This window comes from Pseudophryne corroboree, chromosome 11 (assembly GCF_028390025.1).
Source record: "Pseudophryne corroboree isolate aPseCor3 chromosome 11, aPseCor3.hap2, whole genome shotgun sequence".
Classification (NCBI taxonomy): domain Eukaryota; kingdom Metazoa; phylum Chordata; class Amphibia; order Anura; family Myobatrachidae; genus Pseudophryne; species Pseudophryne corroboree.
In genome coordinates, this window is record NC_086454.1 from 69,244,307 (window position 1) to 69,264,895 (window position 20,589).

The window sequence follows — 20,589 nt, forward strand, 5'->3', positions numbered from 1 at the left end:
AGTTTAGGGAGCAATAGAAAATAATGGATTATTTGTTACTTAACATAAACAATATTGTGTTAGGAAAGCAATTCCAGAAATAAATCTTTCCATTTATCGAGCAAGCTTCCAGATAAAATGTTAACAATAATTCTATCATTGAGATCTCATGTTTTCATTTCACGATTACTTTTTAACTGTATGAGTACCAACAATAGACTGACTTTAATTTCCCAGGGATGACTACATTAATAAGAACGCCATAATAACTATTACAATAAAGCATATTAACAAGTGACTTGAACAAACATTGTAAGAATGTAGGGCCTATATATACAAAATAAAGGAGAAAAAAGCATTATATAACTTACTGTAAGTTTCCAACTGTTTAAAGAATTAATTAAATACTAGTTTCAAAAAAATATATAAAAATAATAAAAAATATTATACTTTAGACATATAATTTGTCATTATATGTAAAGCAGTGCAAGTGGTGCTGTGGCTTAGTTGGTTAAAGTGCCTGTCTAGTAAACAGGAGATCCCGAGTTCATATCTCAGCAGTACCTTTGCTTGATACCTTTTTATCACACCAGTATGTAGTTTTTTGTTGATGCATAACAAAATAAGATGTGTAAAACCTTTATCTGCTTTCACTTTGGCACATTTGGTCACCAATGTAAAAAAGTTTAAAGATGCCATCCATGTCAGAAGACGACAAACAACAAAACTTCACCCTATTTCAACATAAGTTAATTTGTAGAAATATGCCTATGTTAAGGTAAATAGATTAATTTTTACAAAATAGCCTTCATCATATTGGGTAAACTGCAAAATTAATTTAGAGTACATTAAAAAGAGAATAACACAGAAAGTGTTAAAATGTCTGTAAAAAAGTAAGTTTCCCAAGGTACAGTAATTTGAGAGTCAGTTTAGTCATCATAGCTAGAGAATCATTGACATTTAACCCATATTTATTTCCATAACATCCTTAAAATTGTGTTAGGAAAATACTTCTTGATGAAAAGCTAAACTTCTCTTGAAAAAGCATCAATAAAGAATGCTAACCATAATTCTGACTTTTTAAAACAGAGTTCTTAATTTTACTACATGTTTTTGTTTTCTGAATATCAAAAATTAATTGACATTTATTCCCATGTAGCATTACTTACAGAGAAATCAATAAAAGTGCTAAAAAAAAAATTAGAAAATTACTTTGACAAGATATTTTAAGAATGAAGGTGCTGTAAATCATGAATGAAAAGAGAGAACACAACTTTCTATTTATACTCTAAATTTCCACCGGTTTGAAAAATTGATAAAGCAATAGTTATAAGAATATCAAAAATTGTTACCAAATAGCATATCTTAGATATATCATTTTTCTTTGTGAAGCTCCAGGGCATAAAGTGGTGCTGTGGCTTAGTTGGTTAAAGCGCCTGTCTAGTAAACAGGAGATCCTGAGTTCAAATCTCAGCAGCGCCTTTCATTTATTTTCATCAACTCAGAACATAGTTTGTTGATAATTCATCACAAAAAGACATGTGAATGCTTCAGCAGCCTTTACCCTTTCTCATATGTTCAGTAATATGTACCACATTTCTAGATATAGTCCAAATCAGAAAACACAAAAAAATGCAATATTCCCCTTTTTTAATATCAGTTATTTTGTAGAAGTAAATTGGTGCCAAGGTAACTAGAAAAGAATTCCAGAAATTGCCAATCATCATGTCTGAGCAATCTCCAGGAACAATATGGTGTCCAGTCAGAGGAAATGTTTAAACAAAAGTCAGTAACAATGTGAGTTTCTCAAGATAAATTGATAGACAATTTAGTCATCAGAGTTTAGGGAGCAATAGAAAATAATGGATTATTTGTTACTTAACATAAACAATATTGTGTTAGGAAAGCAATTCCAGAAATAAATCTTTCCATTTATCGAGCAAGCTTCCAGATAAAATGTTAACAATAATTCTATCATTGAGATCTCATGTTTTCATTTCACGATTACTTTTTAACTGTATGAGTACCAACAATAGACTGACTTTAATTTCCCAGGGATGACTACATTAATAAGAATGCCATAATATCTATTACAATAAAGCATATTAACAAGTGACTTGAACAAACATTGTAAGAATGTAGGGCCTGTATATACAAAATAAAGGAGAAAAAAGCATTATATAACTTACTGTAAGTTTCCAACTGTTTAAAGAATTAATATAATACTAGTTTCAAAAAATATATAAAAATAATAAAAAATATTATACTTTAGACATATAATTTGTCATTATATGTAAGGCAGTGCAAGTGGTGCTGTGGCTTAGTTGGTTAAAGTGCCTGTCTAGTAAACAGGAGATCCTGAGTTCATATCTCAGCAGTACCTTTGCTTGATACCTTTTTATCACACCAGTATGTAGTTTTTTGTTGATGCATAACAAAATAAGATGTGTAAAACCTTTATCTGCTTTCACTTTGGCACATTTGGTCACCAATGTAAAAAAGTTTAAAGATGCCATCCATGTCAGAAGACGACAAACAACAAAACTTCACCCTATTTCAACATAAGTTAATTTGTAGAAATATGCCTATGTTAAGGTAAATAGATGAATTTTTACAAAATAGCCTTCATCATATTGGGTAAACTGCAAAATTAATTTAGAGTACATTAAAAAGAGAATAACACAGAAAGTGTTAAAATGTCTGTAAAAAAGTAAGTTTCCCAAGGTACAGTAATTTGAGAGTCAGTTTAGTCATCATAGCTAGAGAATCATTGACATTTAACCCATATTTATTTCCATAACATCCTTAAAATTGTGTTAGGAAAATACTTCTTGATGAAAAGCTAAACTTCTCTTGAAAAAGCATCAATAAAGAATGCTAACCATAATTCAGACTTTTTAAAACAGAGTTCTTAATTTTACTACATGTTTTTGTTTTCTGAATATCAAAAATTAATTGACATTTATTCCCATGTAGCATTACTTACAGAGAAATCAATAAAAGTGCTAAAAAAAAATTAGAAAATTACTTTGACAAGATATTTTAAGAATGAAGGTGCTGTAAATCATGAATGAAAAGAGAGAACACAACTTTCTATTTATACTCTAAATTTCCACCGGTTTGAAAAATTGATAAAGCAATAGTTATAAGAATATCAAAAATTGTTACCAAATAGCATATCTTAGATATATCATTTTTCTTTGTGAAGCTCCAGGGCATCATGTGGTGCTGTGGCTTAGTTTGTTAAAGCGCCTGTCTAGTAAACAGGAGATCCTGAGTTCAAATCTCAGCAGCGCCTTTCATTTATTTTCATCAACTCAGAACATAGTTTGTTGATAATTCATCACAAAAAGACATGTGAATGCTTCAGCAGCCTTTACCCTTTCTCACATGTTCAGTAATATGTACCACATTTCTAGATACAGTCCAAATCAGAAAACACAAAAAAATGCAATATTCCCCTTTTTTAATATCAGTTATTTTGTAGAAGTAAATTGGTGCCAAGGTAACTAGAAAAGAATTCCAGAAATTGCCAATTATCATGTCTGAGCAATCTCCAGGAACAATATGGTGTCCAGTCAGAGGAAATGTTTAAACAAAAGTCAGTAACAATGTGAGTTTCTCAAGATAAATTGATAGACAATTTAGTCATCAGAGTTTAGGGAGCAATAGAAAATAATGGATTATTTGTTACTTAACATAAACAATATTGTGTTAGGAAAGCAATTCCAGAAATAAATCTTTCCATTTATCGAGCAAGCTTCCAGATAAAATGTTAACAATAATTCTATCATTGAGATCTCATGTTTTCATTTCACGATTACTTTTTAACTGTATGAGTACCAACAATAGACTGACTTTAATTTCCCAGGGATGACTACATTAATAAGAACGCCATAATATCTATTACAATAAAGCATATTAACAAGTGACTTGAACAAACATTATAAGAATGTAGGGCCTGTATATACAAAATAAAGGAGAAAAAAGCATTATATAACTTACTGTAAGTTTCCAACTGTTTAAAGAATTAATAAAATACTAGTTTCAAAAAATATATAAAAATAATAAAAAATATTATACTTTAGACATATAATTTGTCATTATATGTAAGGCAATGCAAGTGGTGCTGTGGCTTAGTTGGTTAAAGTGCCTGTCCAGTAAACAGGAGATCCTGAGTTCATATCTCAGCAGTACCTTTGCTTGATACCTTTTTATCACACCAGTATGTAGTTTTTTGTTGATGGATAACAAAATAAGATGTGTAAAACCTTTATCTGCTTTCACTTTGGCACATTTGGTCACCAATGTAAAAAAGTTTAAAGATGCCATCCATGTCAGAAGACGACAAACAACAAAACTTCACCCTATTTCAACATAAGTTAATTTGTAGAAATATGCCTATGTTAAGGTAAATAGATTAATTTTTACAAAATAGCCTTCATCATATTGGGTAAACTGCAAAATTAATTTAGAGTACATTAAAAAGAGAATAACACAGAAAGTGTTAAAATGTCTGTAAAAAAGTAAGTTTCCCAAGGTACAGTAATTTGAGAGTCAGTTTAGTCATCATAGCTAGAGAATCATTGACATTTAACCCATATTTATTTCCATAACATCCTTAAAATTGTGTTAGGAAAATACTTCTTGATGAAAAGCTAAACTTCTCTTGAAAAAGCATCAATAAAGAATGCTAACCATAATTCTGACTTTTTAAAACAGAGTTCTTAATTTTACTACATGTTTTTGTTTTCTGAATATCAAAAATTAATTGACATTTATTCCCATGTAGCATTACTTACAGAGAAATCAATAAAAGTGCTAAAAAAAAAATTAGAAAATTACTTTGACAAGATATTTTAAGAATGAAGGTGCTGTAAATCATGAATGAAAAGAGAGAACACAACTTTCTATTTATACTCTAAATTTCCACCGGTTTGAAAAATTGATAAAGCAATAGTTATAAGAATATCAAAAATTGTTACCAAATAGCATATCTTAGATATATCATTTTTCTTTGTGAAGCTCCAGGGCATAAAGTGGTGCTGTGGCTTAGTTGGTTAAAGCGCCTGTCTAGTAAACAGGAGATCCTGAGTTCAAATCTCAGCAGCGCCTTTCATTTATTTTCATCAACTCAGAACATAGTTTGTTGATAATTCATCACAAAAAGACATGTGAATGCTTCAGCAGCCTTTACCCTTTCTCATATGTTCAGTAATATGTACCACATTTCTAGATATAGTCCAAATCAGAAAACACAAAAAAATGCAATATTCCCCTTTTTTAATATCAGTTATTTTGTAGAAGTAAATTGGTGCCAAGGTAACTAGAAAAGAATTCCAGAAATTGCCAATCATCATGTCTGAGCAATCTCCAGGAACAATATGGTGTCCAGTCAGAGGAAATGTTTAAACAAAAGTCAGTAACAATGTGAGTTTCTCAAGATAAATTGATAGACAATTTAGTCATCAGAGTTTAGGGAGCAATAGAAAATAATGGATTATTTGTTACTTAACATAAACAATATTGTGTTAGGAAAGCAATTCCAGAAATAAATCTTTCCATTTATCGAGCAAGCTTCCAGATAAAATGTTAACAATAATTCTATCATTGAGATCTCATGTTTTCATTTCACGATTACTTTTTAACTGTATGAGTACCAACAATAGACTGACTTTAATTTCCCAGGGATGACTACATTAATAAGAATGCCATAATATCTATTACAATAAAGCATATTAACAAGTGACTTGAACAAACATTGTAAGAATGTAGGGCCTGTATATACAAAATAAAGGAGAAAAAAGCATTATATAACTTACTGTAAGTTTCCAACTGTTTAAAGAATTAATATAATACTAGTTTCAAAAAATATATAAAAATAATAAAAAATATTATACTTTAGACATATAATTTGTCATTATATGTAAGGCAGTGCAAGTGGTGCTGTGGCTTAGTTGGTTAAAGTGCCTGTCTAGTAAACAGGAGATCCTGAGTTCATATCTCAGCAGTACCTTTGCTTGATACCTTTTTATCACACCAGTATGTAGTTTTTTGTTGATGCATAACAAAATAAGATGTGTAAAACCTTTATCTGCTTTCACTTTGGCACATTTGGTCACCAATGTAAAAAAGTTTAAAGATGCCATCCATGTCAGAAGACGACAAACAACAAAACTTCACCCTATTTCAACATAAGTTAATTTGTAGAAATATGCCTATGTTAAGGTAAATAGATGAATTTTTACAAAATAGCCTTCATCATATTGGGTAAACTGCAAAATTAATTTAGAGTACATTAAAAAGAGAATAACACAGAAAGTGTTAAAATGTCTGTAAAAAAGTAAGTTTCCCAAGGTACAGTAATTTGAGAGTCAGTTTAGTCATCATAGCTAGAGAATCATTGACATTTAACCCATATTTATTTCCATAACATCCTTAAAATTGTGTTAGGAAAATACTTCTTGATGAAAAGCTAAACTTCTCTTGAAAAAGCATCAATAAAGAATGCTAACCATAATTCAGACTTTTTAAAACAGAGTTCTTAATTTTACTACATGTTTTTGTTTTCTGAATATCAAAAATTAATTGACATTTATTCCCATGTAGCATTACTTACAGAGAAATCAATAAAAGTGCTAAAAAAAAATTAGAAAATTACTTTGACAAGATATTTTAAGAATGAAGGTGCTGTAAATCATGAATGAAAAGAGAGAACACAACTTTCTATTTATACTCTAAATTTCCACCGGTTTGAAAAATTGATAAAGCAATAGTTATAAGAATATCAAAAATTGTTACCAAATAGCATATCTTAGATATATCATTTTTCTTTGTGAAGCTCCAGGGCATCATGTGGTGCTGTGGCTTAGTTTGTTAAAGCGCCTGTCTAGTAAACAGGAGATCCTGAGTTCAAATCTCAGCAGCGCCTTTCATTTATTTTCATCAACTCAGAACATAGTTTGTTGATAATTCATCACAAAAAGACATGTGAATGCTTCAGCAGCCTTTACCCTTTCTCACATGTTCAGTAATATGTACCACATTTCTAGATACAGTCCAAATCAGAAAACACAAAAAAATGCAATATTCCCCTTTTTTAATATCAGTTATTTTGTAGAAGTAAATTGGTGCCAAGGTAACTAGAAAAGAATTCCAGAAATTGCCAATTATCATGTCTGAGCAATCTCCAGGAACAATATGGTGTCCAGTCAGAGGAAATGTTTAAACAAAAGTCAGTAACAATGTGAGTTTCTCAAGATAAATTGATAGACAATTTAGTCATCAGAGTTTAGGGAGCAATAGAAAATAATGGATTATTTGTTACTTAACATAAACAATATTGTGTTAGGAAAGCAATTCCAGAAATAAATCTTTCCATTTATCGAGCAAGCTTCCAGATAAAATGTTAACAATAATTCTATCATTGAGATCTCATGTTTTCATTTCACGATTACTTTTTAACTGTATGAGTACCAACAATAGACTGACTTTAATTTCCCAGGGATGACTACATTAATAAGAACGCCATAATATCTATTACAATAAAGCATATTAACAAGTGACTTGAACAAACATTATAAGAATGTAGGGCCTGTATATACAAAATAAAGGAGAAAAAAGCATTATATAACTTACTGTAAGTTTCCAACTGTTTAAAGAATTAATAAAATACTAGTTTCAAAAAATATATAAAAATAATAAAAAATATTATACTTTAGACATATAATTTGTCATTATATGTAAGGCAATGCAAGTGGTGCTGTGGCTTAGTTGGTTAAAGTGCCTGTCCAGTAAACAGGAGATCCTGAGTTCATATCTCAGCAGTACCTTTGCTTGATACCTTTTTATCACACCAGTATGTAGTTTTTTGTTGATGGATAACAAAATAAGATGTGTAAAACCTTTATCTGCTTTCACTTTGGCACATTTGGTCACCAATGTAAAAAAGTTTAAAGATGCCATCCATGTCAGAAGACGACAAACAACAAAACTTCACCCTATTTCAACATAAGTTAATTTGTAGAAATATGCCTATGTTAAGGTAAATAGATGAATTTTTACAAAATAGCCTTCATCATATTGGGTAAACTGCAAAATTAATTTAGAGTACATTAAAAAGAGAATAACACAGAAAGTGTTAAAATGTCTGTAAAAAAGTAAGTTTCCCAAGGTACAGTAATTTGAGAGTCAGTTTAGTCATCATAGCTAGAGAATCATTGACATTTAACCCATATTTATTTCCATAACATCCTTAAAATTGTGTTAGGAAAATACTTCTTTATGAAAAGCTAAACTTCTCTTGAAAAAGCATAAATAAAGAATGCTAACCATAATTCTGACTTTTTAAAACAGTGTTCTTAATTTGACTACATGTTTTTGTTTTCTGAATATCAAAAATTAATTGACATTTATTCCCATGTAGCATTACTTACAGAGAAATCAATAAAAGTGCTAAAAAAAATTAGAAAATTACTTTGACAAGATATTTTAAGAATGAAGGTGCTGTAAATCATGAATGAAAAGAGAGAACACAACTTTCTATTTATACTCTAAATTTCCACCAGTTTGAAAAATTGATAAAGCAATAGTTATAAGAATATCAAAAATTGTTACCAAATAGCATATCTTAGATATATCATTTTTCTTTGTGAAGCTCCAGGGCATCATGTGGTGCTGTGGCTTAGTTGGTTAAAGCGCCTGTCTAGTAAACAGGAGATCCTGAGTTCAAATCTCAGCAGCGCCTTTCATTTCTTTTCATCAACTCAGAACATAGTTTGTTGATAATTCATCACAAAAAGACATGTGAATGCTTCAGCAGCCTTTACCCTTTCTCACATGTTCAGTAATATGTACCACATTTCTAGATACAGTCCAAATTAGAAAACACAAAAAAATGCAATATTCCCCTTTTTTAATATCAGTTATTTTGTAGAAGTAAATTGATGCCAAGGTAACTAGAAAAGAATTCCAGAAATTGCCAATCATCATGTCTGAGCAATCTCCAGGAACAATATGGTGTCCAGTCAGAGGAAATGTTTAAACAAAAGTCAGTAACAATGTGAGTTTCTCAAGATAAATTGATAGACAATTTAGTCATCAGAGTTTAGGGAGCAATAGAAAATAATGGATTATTTGTTACTTAACATAAACAATATTGTGTTAGGAAAGCAATTCCAGAAATAAATATTTCCATTTATCGAGCAAGCTTCCAGATAAAATGTTAACAATAATTCTCTCATTGAGATCTCATGTTTTCATTTCACGATTACTTTTTAACTGTATGAGTACCAACAATAGACTGACTTTAATTTCCCAGGGATGACTACATTAATAAGAACGCCATAATATCTATTACAATAAAGCATATTAACAAGTGACTTGAACAAACATTGTAAGAATGTAGGGCCTGTATATACAAAATAAAGGAGAAAAAAGCATTATATAACTTACTGTAAGTTTCCAACTGTTTAAAGAATTAATAAAATACTAGTTTCAAAAAAATATATAAAAATAATAAAAAATATTATACTTTAGACATATAATTTGTCATTATATGTAAGGCAGTGCAAGTGGTGCTGTGGCTTAGTTGGTTAAAGTGCCTGTCTAGTAAACAGGAGATCCTGAGTTCATATCTCAGCAGTACCTTTGCTTGATACCTTTTTATCACACCAGTATGTAGTTTTTTGTTGATGCATAACAAAATAAGATGTGTAAAACCTTTATCTGCTTTCACTTTGGCACATTTGGTCACCAATGTAAAAAAGTTTAAAGATGCCATCCATGTCAGAAGACGACAAACAACAAAACTTCACCCTATTTCAACATAAGTTAATTTGTAGAAATATGCCTATGTTAAGGTAAATAGATTAATTTTTACAAAATAGCCTTCATCATATTGGGTAAACTGCAAAATTAATTTAGAGTACATTAAAAAGAGAATAACACAGAAAGTGTTAAAATGTCTGTAAAAAAGTAAGTTTCCCAAGGTACAGTAATTTGAGAGTCAGTTTAGTCATCATAGCTAGAGAATCATTGACATTTAACCCATATTTATTTCCATAACATCCTTAAAATTGTGTTAGGAAAATACTTCTTGATGAAAAGCTAAACTTCTCTTGAAAAAGCATCAATAAAGAATGCTAACCATAATTCTGACTTTTTAAAACAGAGTTCTTAATTTTACTACATGTTTTTGTTTTCTGAATATCAAAAATTAATTGACATTTATTCCCATGTAGCATTACTTACAGAGAAATCAATAAAAGTGCTAAAAAAAATTAGAAAATTACTTTGACAAGATATTTTAAGAATGAAGGTGCTGTAAATCATGAATGAAAAGAGAGAACCCAACTTTCTATTTATACTCTAAATTTCCACCGGTTTGAAAAATTGATAAAGCAATAGTTATAAGAATATCAAAAATTGTTACCAAATAGCATATCTTAGATATATCATTTTTCTTTGTGAAGCTCCAGGGCATCATGTGGTGCTGTGGCTTAGTTGGTTAAAGCGCCTGTCTAGTAAACAGGAGATCCTGAGTTCAAATCTCAGCAGTGCCTTTCATTTCTTTTCATCAACTCAGAACATAGTTTGTTGATAATTCATCACAAAAAGACATGAATTGCTTCAGCAGCCTTTACCCTTTCTCACATGTTTAGTAATATGTACCACATTTCTAGATACAGTCCAAATTAGAAAACACAAAAAAATGCAATATTCCCCTTTTTTAATATCAGTTATTTTGTAGAAGTAAATTGATGCCAAGGTAACTAGAAAAGAATTCCAGAAATTGCCAATCATCATGTCTGAGCAATCTCCAGGAACAATATGGTGTCCAGTCAGAGGAAATGTTTAAACAAAAGTCAGTAACAATGTGAGTTTCTCAAGATAAATTGATAGACAATTTAGTCATCAGAGTTTAGGGAGCAATAGAAAATAATGGATTATTTGTTACTTAACATAAACAATATTGTGTTAGGAAAGCAATTCCAGAAATAAATCTTTCCATTTATCGAGCAAGCTTCCAGATAAAATGTTAACAATAATTCTATCATTGAGATCTCATGTTTTCATTTCACGATTACTTTTTAACTGTATGAGTACCAACAATAGACTGACTTTAATTTCCCAGGGATGACTACATTAATAAGAACGCCATAATATCTATTACAATAAAGCATATTAACAAGTGACTTGAACAAACATTGTAAGAATGTAGGGCCTGTATATACAAAATAAAGGAGAAAAAAGCATTATATAACTTACTGTAAGTTTCCAACTGTTTAAAGAATTAATAAAATACTAGTTTCAAAAAAATATATAAAAATAATAAAAAATATTATACTTTAGACATATAATTTGTCATTATATGTAAGGCAGTGCAAGTGGTGCTGTGGCTTAGTTGGTTAAAGTGCCTGTCTAGTAAACAGGAGATCCTGAGTTCATATCTCAGCAGTACCTTTGCTTGATACCTTTTTATCACACCAGTATGTAGTTTTTTGTTGATGCATAACAAAATAAGATGTGTAAAACCTTTATCTGCTTTCACTTTGGCACATTTGGTCACCAATGTAAAAAAGTTTAAAGATGCCATCCATGTCAGAAGACGACAAACAACAAAACTTCACCCTATTTCAACATAAGTTAATTTGTAGAAATATGCCTATGTTAAGGTAAATAGATGAATTTTTACAAAATAGCCTTCATCATATTGGGTAAACTGCAAAATTAATTTAGAGTACATTAAAAAGAGAATAACACAGAAAGTGTTAAAATGTCTGTAAAAAAGTAAGTTTCCCAAGGTACAGTAATTTGAGAGTCAGTTTAGTCATCATAGCTAGAGAATCATTGACATTTAACCCATATTTATTTCCATAACATCCTTAAAATTGTGTTAGGAAAATACTTCTTGATGAAAAGCTAAACTTCTCTTGAAAAAGCATCAATAAAGAATGCTTACCATAATTCTGACTTTTTAAAACAGAGTTCTTAATTTTACTACATGTTTTTGTTTTCTGAATATCAAAAATTAATTGACATTTATTCCCATGTAGCATTACTTACAGAGAAATCAATAAAAGTGCTAAAAAAAATTAGAAAATTACTTTGACAAGATATTTTAAGAATGAAGGTGCTGTAAATCATGAATGAAAAGAGAGAACCCAACTTTCTATTTATACTCTAAATTTCCACCGGTTTGAAAAATTGATAAAGCAATAGTTATAAGAATATCAAAAATTGTTATCAAATAGCATATCTTAGATATATCATTTTTCTTTGTGAAGCTCTAGGGCATCATGTGGTGCTGTGGCTTAGTTGGTTAAAGCGCCTGTCTAGTAAACAGGAGATCCTGAGTTCAAATCTCAGCAGTGCCTTTCATTTATTTTCATCAACTCAGAACATAGTTTGTTGATAATTCATCACAAAAAGACATGTGAATGCTTCAGCAGCCTTTACCCTTTCTCACATGTTCAGTAATATGTACCACATTTCTAGATACAGTCCAAATCAGAAAACACAAAAAAATGCAATATTCCCCTTTTTTAATATCAGTTATTTTGTAGAAGTAAATTGATGCCAAGGTAACTAGAAAAGAATTCCAGAAATTGCCAATCATCATGTCTGAGCAATCTCCAGGAACAATATGGTGTCCAGTCAGAGGAAATGTTTAAACAAAAGTCAGTAACAATGTGAGTTTCTCAAGATAAATTGATAGACAATTTAGTCATCAGAGTTTAGGGAGCAATAGAAAATAATGGATTATTTGTTACTTAACATAAACAATATTGTGTTAGGAAAGCAATTCCAGAAATAAATCTTTCCATTTATCGAGCAAGCTTCCAGATAAAATGTTAACAATAATTCTATCATTGAGATCTCATGTTTTCATTTCACGATTACTTTTTAACTGTATGAGTACCAACAATAGACTGACTTTAATTTCCCAGGGATGACTACATTAATAAGAACGCCATAATATCTATTACAATAAAGCATATTAACAAGTGACTTGAACAAACATTGTAAGAATGTAGGGCCTGTATATACAAAATAAAGGAGAAAAAAGCATTATATAACTTACTGTAAGTTTCCAACTGTTTAAAGAATTAATAAAATACTAGTTTCAAAAAAATATATAAAAATAATAAAAAATATTATACTTTAGACATATAATTTGTCATTATATGTAAGGCAGTGCAAGTGGTGCTGTGGCTTAGTTGGTTAAAGTGCCTGTCTAGTAAACAGGAGATCCTGAGTTCATATCTCAGCAGTACCTTTGCTTGATACCTTTTTATCACACCAGTATGTAGTTTTTTGTTGATGCATAACAAAATAAGATGTGTAAAACCTTTATCTGCTTTCACTTTGGCACATTTGGTCACCAATGTAAAAAAGTTTAAAGATGCCATCCATGTCAGAAGACGACAAACAACAAAACTTCACCCTATTTCAACATAAGTTAATTTGTAGAAATATGCCTATGTTAAGGTAAATAGATGAATTTTTACAAAATAGCCTTCATCATATTGGGTAAACTGCAAAATTAATTTAGAGTACATTAAAAAGAGAATAACACAGAAAGTGTTAAAATGTCTGTAAAAAAGTAAGTTTCCCAAGGTACAGTAATTTGAGAGTCAGTTTAGTCATCATAGCTAGAGAATCATTGACATTTAACCCATATTTATTTCCATAACATCCTTAAAAATGTGTTAGGAAAATACTTCTTGATGTAAAGCTAAACTTCTCTTGAAAAAGCATCAATAAAGAATGCTAACCATAATTCTGACTTTTTAAAACAGAGTTCTTAATTTTACTACATGTTTTTGTTTTCTGAATATCAAAAATTAATTGACATTTATTCCCATGTAGCATTACTTACAGAGAAATCAATAAAAGTGCTAAAAAAAATTAGAAAATTACTTTGACAAGATATTTTAAGAATGAAGGTGCTGTAAATCATGAATGAAAAGAGAGAACACAACTTTCTATTTATACTCTAAATTTCCACCGGTTTGAAAAATTGATAAAGCAATAGTTATAAGAATATCAAAAATTGTTACCAAATAGCATATCTTAGATATATCATTTTTCTTTGTGAAGCTCCAGGGCATCATGTGGTGCTGTGGCTTAGTTGGTTAAAGCGCCTGTCTAGTAAACAGGAGATCCTGAGTTCAAATCTCAGCAGCGCCTTTCATTTATTTTCATCAACTCAGAACATAGTTTGTTGATAATTCATCACAAAAAGACATGTGAATGCTTCAGCAGCCTTTACCCTTTCTCACATGTTCAGTAATATGTACCACATTTCTAGATACAGTCCAAATCAGAAAACACAAAAAAATGCAATATTCCCCTTTTTTAATATCAGTTATTTTGTAGAAGTAAATTGATGCCAAGGTAACTAGAAAAGAATTCCAGAAATTGCCAATCATCATGTCTGAGCAATCTCCAGGAACAATATGGTGTCCAGTCAGAGGAAATGTTTAAACAAAAGTCAGTAACAATGTGAGTTTCTCAAGATAAATTGATAGACAATTTAGTCATCAGAGTTTAGGGAGCAATAGAAAATAATGGATTATTTGTTACTTAACATAAACAATATTGTGTTAGGAAAGCAATTCCAGAAATAAATCTTTCCATTTATTGAGCAAGCTTCCAGATAAAATGTTAACAATAATTCTATCATTGAGATCTCATGTTTTCATTTCACGATTACTTTTTAACTGTATGAGTACCAACAATAGACTGACTTTAATTTCCCAGGGATGACTACATTAATAAGAACGCCATAATATCTATTACAATAAAGCATATTAACAAGTGACTTGAACAAACATTGTAAGAATGTAGGGCCTGTATATACAAAATAAAGGAGAAAAAAAGCATTATATAACTTACTGTAAGTTTCCAACTGTTTAAAGAATTAATAAAATACTAGTTTCAAAAAAATATATAAAAATAATAAAAAATATTATACTTTAGACATATAATTTGTCATTATATGTAAGGCAGTGCAAGTGGTGCTGTGGCTTAGTTGGTTAAAGTGCCTGTCTAGTAAACAGGAGATCCTGAGTTCATATCTCAGCAGTACCTTTGCTTGATACCTTTTTATCACACCAGTATGTAGTTTTTTGTTGATGCATAACAAAATAAGATGTGTAAAACCTTTATCTGCTTTCACTTTGGCACATTTGGTCACCAATGTAAAAAAGTTTAAAGATGCCATCCATGTCAGAAGACGACAAACAACAAAACTTCACCCTATTTCAACATAAGTTAATTTGTAGAAATATGCCTATGTTAAGGTAAATAGATGAATTTTTACAAAATAGCCTTCATCATATTGGGTAAACTGCAAAATTAATTTAGAGTACATTAAAAAGAGAATAACACAGAAAGTGTTAAAATGTCTGTAAAAAAGTAAGTTTCCCAAGGTACAGTAATTTGAGAGTCAGTTTAGTCATCATAGCTAGAGAATCATTGACATTTAACCCATATTTAATTCCATAACATCCTTAAAATTGTGTTAGGAAAATACTTCTTGATGAAAAGCTAAACTTCTCTTGAAAAAGCATCAATAAAGAATGCTAACCATAATTCTGACTTTTTAAAACAGAGTTCTTAATTTTACTACATGTTTTTGTTTTCTGAATATCAAAAATTAATTGACATTTATTCCCATGTAGCATTACTTACAGAGAAATCAATAAAAGTGCTAAAAAAAATTAGAAAATTACTTTGACAAGATATTTTAAGAATGAAGGTGCTGTAAATCATGAATGAAAAGAGAGAACACAACTTTCTATTTATACTCTAAATTTCCACCGGTTTGAAAAATTGATAAAGCAATAGTTATAAGAATATCAAAAATTGTTACCAAATAGCATATCTTAGATATATCATTTTTCTTTGTGAAGCTCCAGGGCATCATGTGGTGCTGTGGCTTAGTTGGTTAAAGCGCCTGTCTAGTAAACAGGAGATCCTGAGTTCAAATCTCAGCAGCGCTTTTCATTTATTTTCATCAACTCAGAACATAGTTTGTTGATAATTCATCACAAAAAGACATGTGAATGCTTCAGCAGCCTTTACCCTTTCTCACATGTTCAGTAATATGTACCACATTTCTAGATACAGTCCAAATCAGAAAACACAAAAAAATGCAATATTCCCCTTTTTTAATATCAGTTATTTTGTAGAAGTAAATTGATGCCAAGGTAACTAGAAAAGAATTCCAGAAATTGCCAATCATCATGTCTGAGCAATCTACAGGAACAATATGGTGTCCAGTCAGAGGAAATGTTTAAACAAAAGTCAGTAACAATGTGAGTTTCTCAAGATAAATTGATAGACAATTTAGTCATCAGAGTTTAGGGAGCAATAGAAAATAATGGATTATTTGTTACTTAACATAAACAATATTGTGTTAGGAAAGCAATTCCAGAAATAAATCTTTCCATTTATCGAGCAAGCTTCCAGATAAAATGTTAACAATAATTCTATCATTGAGATCTCATGTTTTCATTTCACGATTACTTTTTAACTGTATGAGTACCAACAATAGACTGACTTTAATTTCCCAGGGAAGACTACATTAATAAGAACGCCATAATATCTATTACAATAAAGCATATTAACAAGTGACTTGAACAAACATTGTAAGAATGTAGGGCCTGTATATACAAAATAAAGGAGAAAAAAGCATTATATAACTTACTGTAAGTTTCCAACTGTTTAAAGAATTAATAAAATACTAGTTTCAAAAAAAATATAAAAATAATAAAAAATATTATACTTTAGACATATAATTTGTCATTATATGTAAGGCAGTGCAAGTGGTGCTGTGGCTTAGTTGGTTAAAGTGCCTGTCTAGTAAACAGGAGATCCTGAGTTCATATCTCAGCAGTACCTTTGCTTGATACCTTTTTATCACACCAGTATGTAGTTTTTTTGTTGATGCATAACAAAATAAGATGTGTAATACCTTTATCTGCTTTCACTTTGGCACATTTGGTCACCAATGTAAAAAAGTTTAAAGATGCCATCCATGTCAGAAGACGACAAACAACAAAACTTCACCATATTTCAACATAAGTTAATTTGTAGAAATATGCCTATGTTAAGGTAAATAGATGAATTTTTACAAAATAGCCTTCATCATATTGGGTAAACTGCAAAATTAATTTAGAGTACATTAAAAAGAGAATAACACAGAAAGTGTTAAAATGTCTGTAAAAAAGTAAGTTTCCCAAGGTACAGTAATTTGAGAGTCAGTTTAGTCATCATAGCTAGAGAATCATTGACATTTAACCCATATTTATTTCCATAACATCCTTAAAATTGTGTTAGGAAAATACTTCTTGATGAAAAGCTAAACTTCTCTTGAAAAAGCATCAATAAAGAATGCTAACCATAATTCTGACTTTCTAAAACAGAGTTCTTAATTTTACTACATGTTTTTGTTTTCTGAATATCAAAAATTAATTGACATTTATTCCCATGTAGCATTACTTACAGAGAAATCAATAAAAGTGCTAAAAAAATTAGAAAATTACTTTGACAAGATATTTTAAGAATGAAGGTGCTGTAAATCATGAATGAAAAGAGAGAACCCAACTTTCTATTTATACTCTAAATTTCCACCGGTTTGAGAAATTGATAAAGCAATAGTTATAAGAATATCAAAAATTGTTACCAAATAGCATATCTTAGATATATCATTTTTCTTTGTGAAGCTCCAGGGCATCATGTGGTGCTGTGGCTTAGTTGGTTAAAGCGCCTGTCTAGTAAACAGGAGATCCTGAGTTCAAATCTCAGCAGCGCCTTTCATTTATTTTCATCAACTCAGAACATAGTTTGTTGATAATTCATCACAAAAAGACATGTGAATGCTTCAGCAGCCTTTACCCTTTCTCACATGTTCAGTAATATGTACCACATTTCTAGAAACAGTCCAAATCAGAAAACACAAAAAAATGCAATTTTCCCCTTTTTTAATATCAGTTATTTTGTAGAAGTAAATTGATGCCAAGGTAACTAGAAAAGAATTCCAGAAATTGCCAATCATCATGTCTGAGCAATCTCCAGGAACAATATGGTGTCCAGTCAGAGGAAATGTTTAAACAAAAGTCAGTAACAATGTGAGTTTCTCAAGATAAATTGATAGACAATTTAGTCATCAGAGTTTAGGGAGCAATAGAAAATAATGGATTATTTGTTACTTAACATAAACAATATTGTGTTAGGAAAGCAATTCCAGAAATAAATCTTTCCATTTATCGAGCAAGCTTCCAGATAAAATGTTAACAATAATTCTATCATTGAGATCTCATGTTTTCATTTCACGATTACTTTTTAACTGTATGAGTACCAACAATAGACTGACTTTAATTTCCCAGGGATGACTACATTAATAAGAACGCCATAATATCTATTACAATAAAGCATATTAACAAGTGACTTGAACAAACATTGTAAGAATGTAGGGCCTGTATATACAAAATAAAGGAGAAAAAAGCATTATATAACTTACTGTAAGTTTCCAACTGTTTAAAGAATTAATAAAATACTAGTTTCAAAAAAAATATATAAAAATAATAACAAATATTATACTTTAGACATATAATTTGTCATTATATGTAAGGCAGTGCAAGTGGTGCTGTGGCTTAGTTGGTTAAAGTGCCTGTCTAGTAAACAGGAGATCCTGAGTTCATATCTCAGCAGTACCTTTGCTTGATACCTTTTTATCACACCAGTATGTAGTTTTTTGTTGATGCATAACAAAATAAGATGTGTAAAACCTTTATCTGCTTTCACTTTGGCACATTTGGTCACCAATGTAAAAAAGTTTAAAGATGCCATCCATGTCAGAAGACGACAAACAACAAAACTTCACCCTATTTCAACATGAGTTAATTTGTAGAAATATGCCTATGTTAAGGTAAATAGATGAATTTTTACAAAATAGCCTTCATCATATTGGGTAAACTGCAAAATTAATTTAGAGTACATTAAAAAGAGAATAACACAGAAAGTGTTAAAATGTCTGTAAAAAAGTAAGTTTCCCAAGGTACAGTAATTTGAGAGTCAGTTTAGTCATCATAGCTAGATAATCATTGACATTTAACCCATATTTATTTCCATAACATCCTTAAAATTGTGTTAGGAAAATACTTCTTGATGAAAAGCTAAACTTCTCTTGAAAAAGCATCAATAAAGAATGCTAACCATAATTCTGACTTTTTAAAACAGAGTTCTTAATTTTACTACATGTTTTTGTTTACTGAATATCAAAAATTAATTGACATTTATTCCCATGTAGCATTACTTACAGAGAAATCAATAAAAGTGCTAAAAAAATTAGAAAATTACTTTGACAAGATATTTTAAGAACGAAGGTGCTGTAAATCATGAATGAAAAGAGAGAACACAACTTTCTATTTATACTCTAAATTTCCACCGGTTTGAAAAATTGATAAAGCAATAGTTATAAGAATATCAAAAATTGTTACCAAATAGCATATCTTAGATATATCATTTTTCTTTGTGAAGCTCCAGGGAATCATGTGGTGCTGTGGCTTAGTTGGTTAAAGCGCCTGTCTAGTAAACAGGAGATCCTGAGTTCAAATCTCAGCAGCGCCTTTCATTTATTTTCATCAACTCAGAACATAGTTTGTTGATAATTCATCACAAAAAGACATGTGAATGCTTCAGCAGCCTTTACCCTTTCTCACATGTTCAGTAATATGTACCACATTTCTAGATACAGTCCAAATCAGAAAACACAAAAAAATGCAATATTCCCCTTTTTTAATATCAGTTATTTTGTAGAAGTAAATTGATGCCAAGGTAACTAGAAAAGAATTCCAGAAATTGCCAATCATCATGTCTGAGCAATCTCCAGGAACAATATGGTGTCCAGTCAGAGGAAATGTTTAAACAAAAGTCAGTAACAATGTGAGTTTCTCAAGATAAATTGATAGACAATTTAGTCATCAGAGTTTAGGGAGCAATAGAAAATAATGGATTATTTGTTACTTAACATAAACAATATTGTGTTAGGAAAGCAATTCCAGAAATAAATCTTTCCATTTATCGAGCAAGCTTCCAGATAAAATGTTAACAATAATTCTATCATTGAGATCTCATGTTTTCATTTCACGATTACTTTTTAACTGTATGAGTACCAACAATAGACTGACTTTAATTTCCCAGGGATGACTACATTAATAAGAACGCCATAATATCTATTACAATAAAGCATATTAACAAGTGACTTGAACAAACATTGTAAGAATGTAGGGCCTGTATATACAAAATAAAGGAGAAAAAAGCATTATATAACTTACTGTAAGTTTCCAACTGTTTAAAGAATTAATAAAATACTAGTTTCAAAAAAATATATAAAAATAATAAAAAATATTATACTTTAGACATATAATTTGTCATTATATGTAAGGCAGTGCAAGTGGTGCTGTGGCTTAGTTGGTTAAAGTGCCTGTCTAGTAAACAGGAGATCCTGAGTTCATATCTCAGCAGTACCTTTGCTTGATACCTTTTTATCACACCAGTATGTAGTTTTTTTGTTGATGCATAACAAAATAAGATGTG

General features: G+C 30.1%; 23 non-coding genes across 23 annotated transcripts; all 23 read left to right on the forward strand.

Annotated features, from left to right (window-relative positions):
* Positions 1 to 471: 471 nt before the first annotated feature.
* Positions 472 to 545, forward strand: TRNAT-AGU (transfer RNA threonine (anticodon AGU)). Its single transcript has one exon. It is a non-coding gene; the product is annotated as a tRNA-Thr (tRNA).
* An 842-nt stretch (positions 546 to 1,387) lies between these two features.
* On the forward strand, positions 1,388 to 1,461 carry TRNAT-AGU (transfer RNA threonine (anticodon AGU)). Its single transcript has one exon. It is a non-coding gene; the product is annotated as a tRNA-Thr (tRNA).
* Positions 1,462 to 2,288: 827 nt separating this feature from the next.
* TRNAT-AGU (transfer RNA threonine (anticodon AGU)) lies at positions 2,289 to 2,362 on the forward strand. The gene has a single exon. It is a non-coding gene; the product is annotated as a tRNA-Thr (tRNA).
* Positions 2,363 to 3,203: 841 nt separating this feature from the next.
* On the forward strand, positions 3,204 to 3,277 carry TRNAT-AGU (transfer RNA threonine (anticodon AGU)). Its single transcript has one exon. It is a non-coding gene; the product is annotated as a tRNA-Thr (tRNA).
* An 827-nt stretch (positions 3,278 to 4,104) lies between these two features.
* Positions 4,105 to 4,178, forward strand: TRNAT-AGU (transfer RNA threonine (anticodon AGU)). The gene has a single exon. It is a non-coding gene; the product is annotated as a tRNA-Thr (tRNA).
* Positions 4,179 to 5,020: 842 nt separating this feature from the next.
* TRNAT-AGU (transfer RNA threonine (anticodon AGU)) lies at positions 5,021 to 5,094 on the forward strand. Its single transcript has one exon. It is a non-coding gene; the product is annotated as a tRNA-Thr (tRNA).
* An 827-nt stretch (positions 5,095 to 5,921) lies between these two features.
* TRNAT-AGU (transfer RNA threonine (anticodon AGU)) lies at positions 5,922 to 5,995 on the forward strand. Its single transcript has one exon. It is a non-coding gene; the product is annotated as a tRNA-Thr (tRNA).
* Positions 5,996 to 6,836: 841 nt separating this feature from the next.
* Positions 6,837 to 6,910, forward strand: TRNAT-AGU (transfer RNA threonine (anticodon AGU)). The gene has a single exon. It is a non-coding gene; the product is annotated as a tRNA-Thr (tRNA).
* An 827-nt stretch (positions 6,911 to 7,737) lies between these two features.
* TRNAT-AGU (transfer RNA threonine (anticodon AGU)) lies at positions 7,738 to 7,811 on the forward strand. The gene has a single exon. It is a non-coding gene; the product is annotated as a tRNA-Thr (tRNA).
* Positions 7,812 to 8,651: 840 nt separating this feature from the next.
* Positions 8,652 to 8,725, forward strand: TRNAT-AGU (transfer RNA threonine (anticodon AGU)). Its single transcript has one exon. It is a non-coding gene; the product is annotated as a tRNA-Thr (tRNA).
* An 828-nt stretch (positions 8,726 to 9,553) lies between these two features.
* On the forward strand, positions 9,554 to 9,627 carry TRNAT-AGU (transfer RNA threonine (anticodon AGU)). Its single transcript has one exon. It is a non-coding gene; the product is annotated as a tRNA-Thr (tRNA).
* Positions 9,628 to 10,467: 840 nt separating this feature from the next.
* Positions 10,468 to 10,541, forward strand: TRNAT-AGU (transfer RNA threonine (anticodon AGU)). The gene has a single exon. It is a non-coding gene; the product is annotated as a tRNA-Thr (tRNA).
* An 827-nt stretch (positions 10,542 to 11,368) lies between these two features.
* Positions 11,369 to 11,442, forward strand: TRNAT-AGU (transfer RNA threonine (anticodon AGU)). The gene has a single exon. It is a non-coding gene; the product is annotated as a tRNA-Thr (tRNA).
* An 840-nt stretch (positions 11,443 to 12,282) lies between these two features.
* Positions 12,283 to 12,356, forward strand: TRNAT-AGU (transfer RNA threonine (anticodon AGU)). The gene has a single exon. It is a non-coding gene; the product is annotated as a tRNA-Thr (tRNA).
* Positions 12,357 to 13,184: 828 nt separating this feature from the next.
* On the forward strand, positions 13,185 to 13,258 carry TRNAT-AGU (transfer RNA threonine (anticodon AGU)). The gene has a single exon. It is a non-coding gene; the product is annotated as a tRNA-Thr (tRNA).
* Positions 13,259 to 14,098: 840 nt separating this feature from the next.
* Positions 14,099 to 14,172, forward strand: TRNAT-AGU (transfer RNA threonine (anticodon AGU)). The gene has a single exon. It is a non-coding gene; the product is annotated as a tRNA-Thr (tRNA).
* Positions 14,173 to 15,001: 829 nt separating this feature from the next.
* TRNAT-AGU (transfer RNA threonine (anticodon AGU)) lies at positions 15,002 to 15,075 on the forward strand. The gene has a single exon. It is a non-coding gene; the product is annotated as a tRNA-Thr (tRNA).
* Positions 15,076 to 15,915: 840 nt separating this feature from the next.
* On the forward strand, positions 15,916 to 15,989 carry TRNAT-AGU (transfer RNA threonine (anticodon AGU)). Its single transcript has one exon. It is a non-coding gene; the product is annotated as a tRNA-Thr (tRNA).
* Positions 15,990 to 16,816: 827 nt separating this feature from the next.
* TRNAT-AGU (transfer RNA threonine (anticodon AGU)) lies at positions 16,817 to 16,890 on the forward strand. The gene has a single exon. It is a non-coding gene; the product is annotated as a tRNA-Thr (tRNA).
* Positions 16,891 to 17,730: 840 nt separating this feature from the next.
* TRNAT-AGU (transfer RNA threonine (anticodon AGU)) lies at positions 17,731 to 17,804 on the forward strand. Its single transcript has one exon. It is a non-coding gene; the product is annotated as a tRNA-Thr (tRNA).
* An 829-nt stretch (positions 17,805 to 18,633) lies between these two features.
* Positions 18,634 to 18,707, forward strand: TRNAT-AGU (transfer RNA threonine (anticodon AGU)). Its single transcript has one exon. It is a non-coding gene; the product is annotated as a tRNA-Thr (tRNA).
* Positions 18,708 to 19,546: 839 nt separating this feature from the next.
* On the forward strand, positions 19,547 to 19,620 carry TRNAT-AGU (transfer RNA threonine (anticodon AGU)). The gene has a single exon. It is a non-coding gene; the product is annotated as a tRNA-Thr (tRNA).
* An 828-nt stretch (positions 19,621 to 20,448) lies between these two features.
* Positions 20,449 to 20,522, forward strand: TRNAT-AGU (transfer RNA threonine (anticodon AGU)). Its single transcript has one exon. It is a non-coding gene; the product is annotated as a tRNA-Thr (tRNA).
* The last annotated feature ends 67 nt before the right edge of the window (positions 20,523 to 20,589 follow it).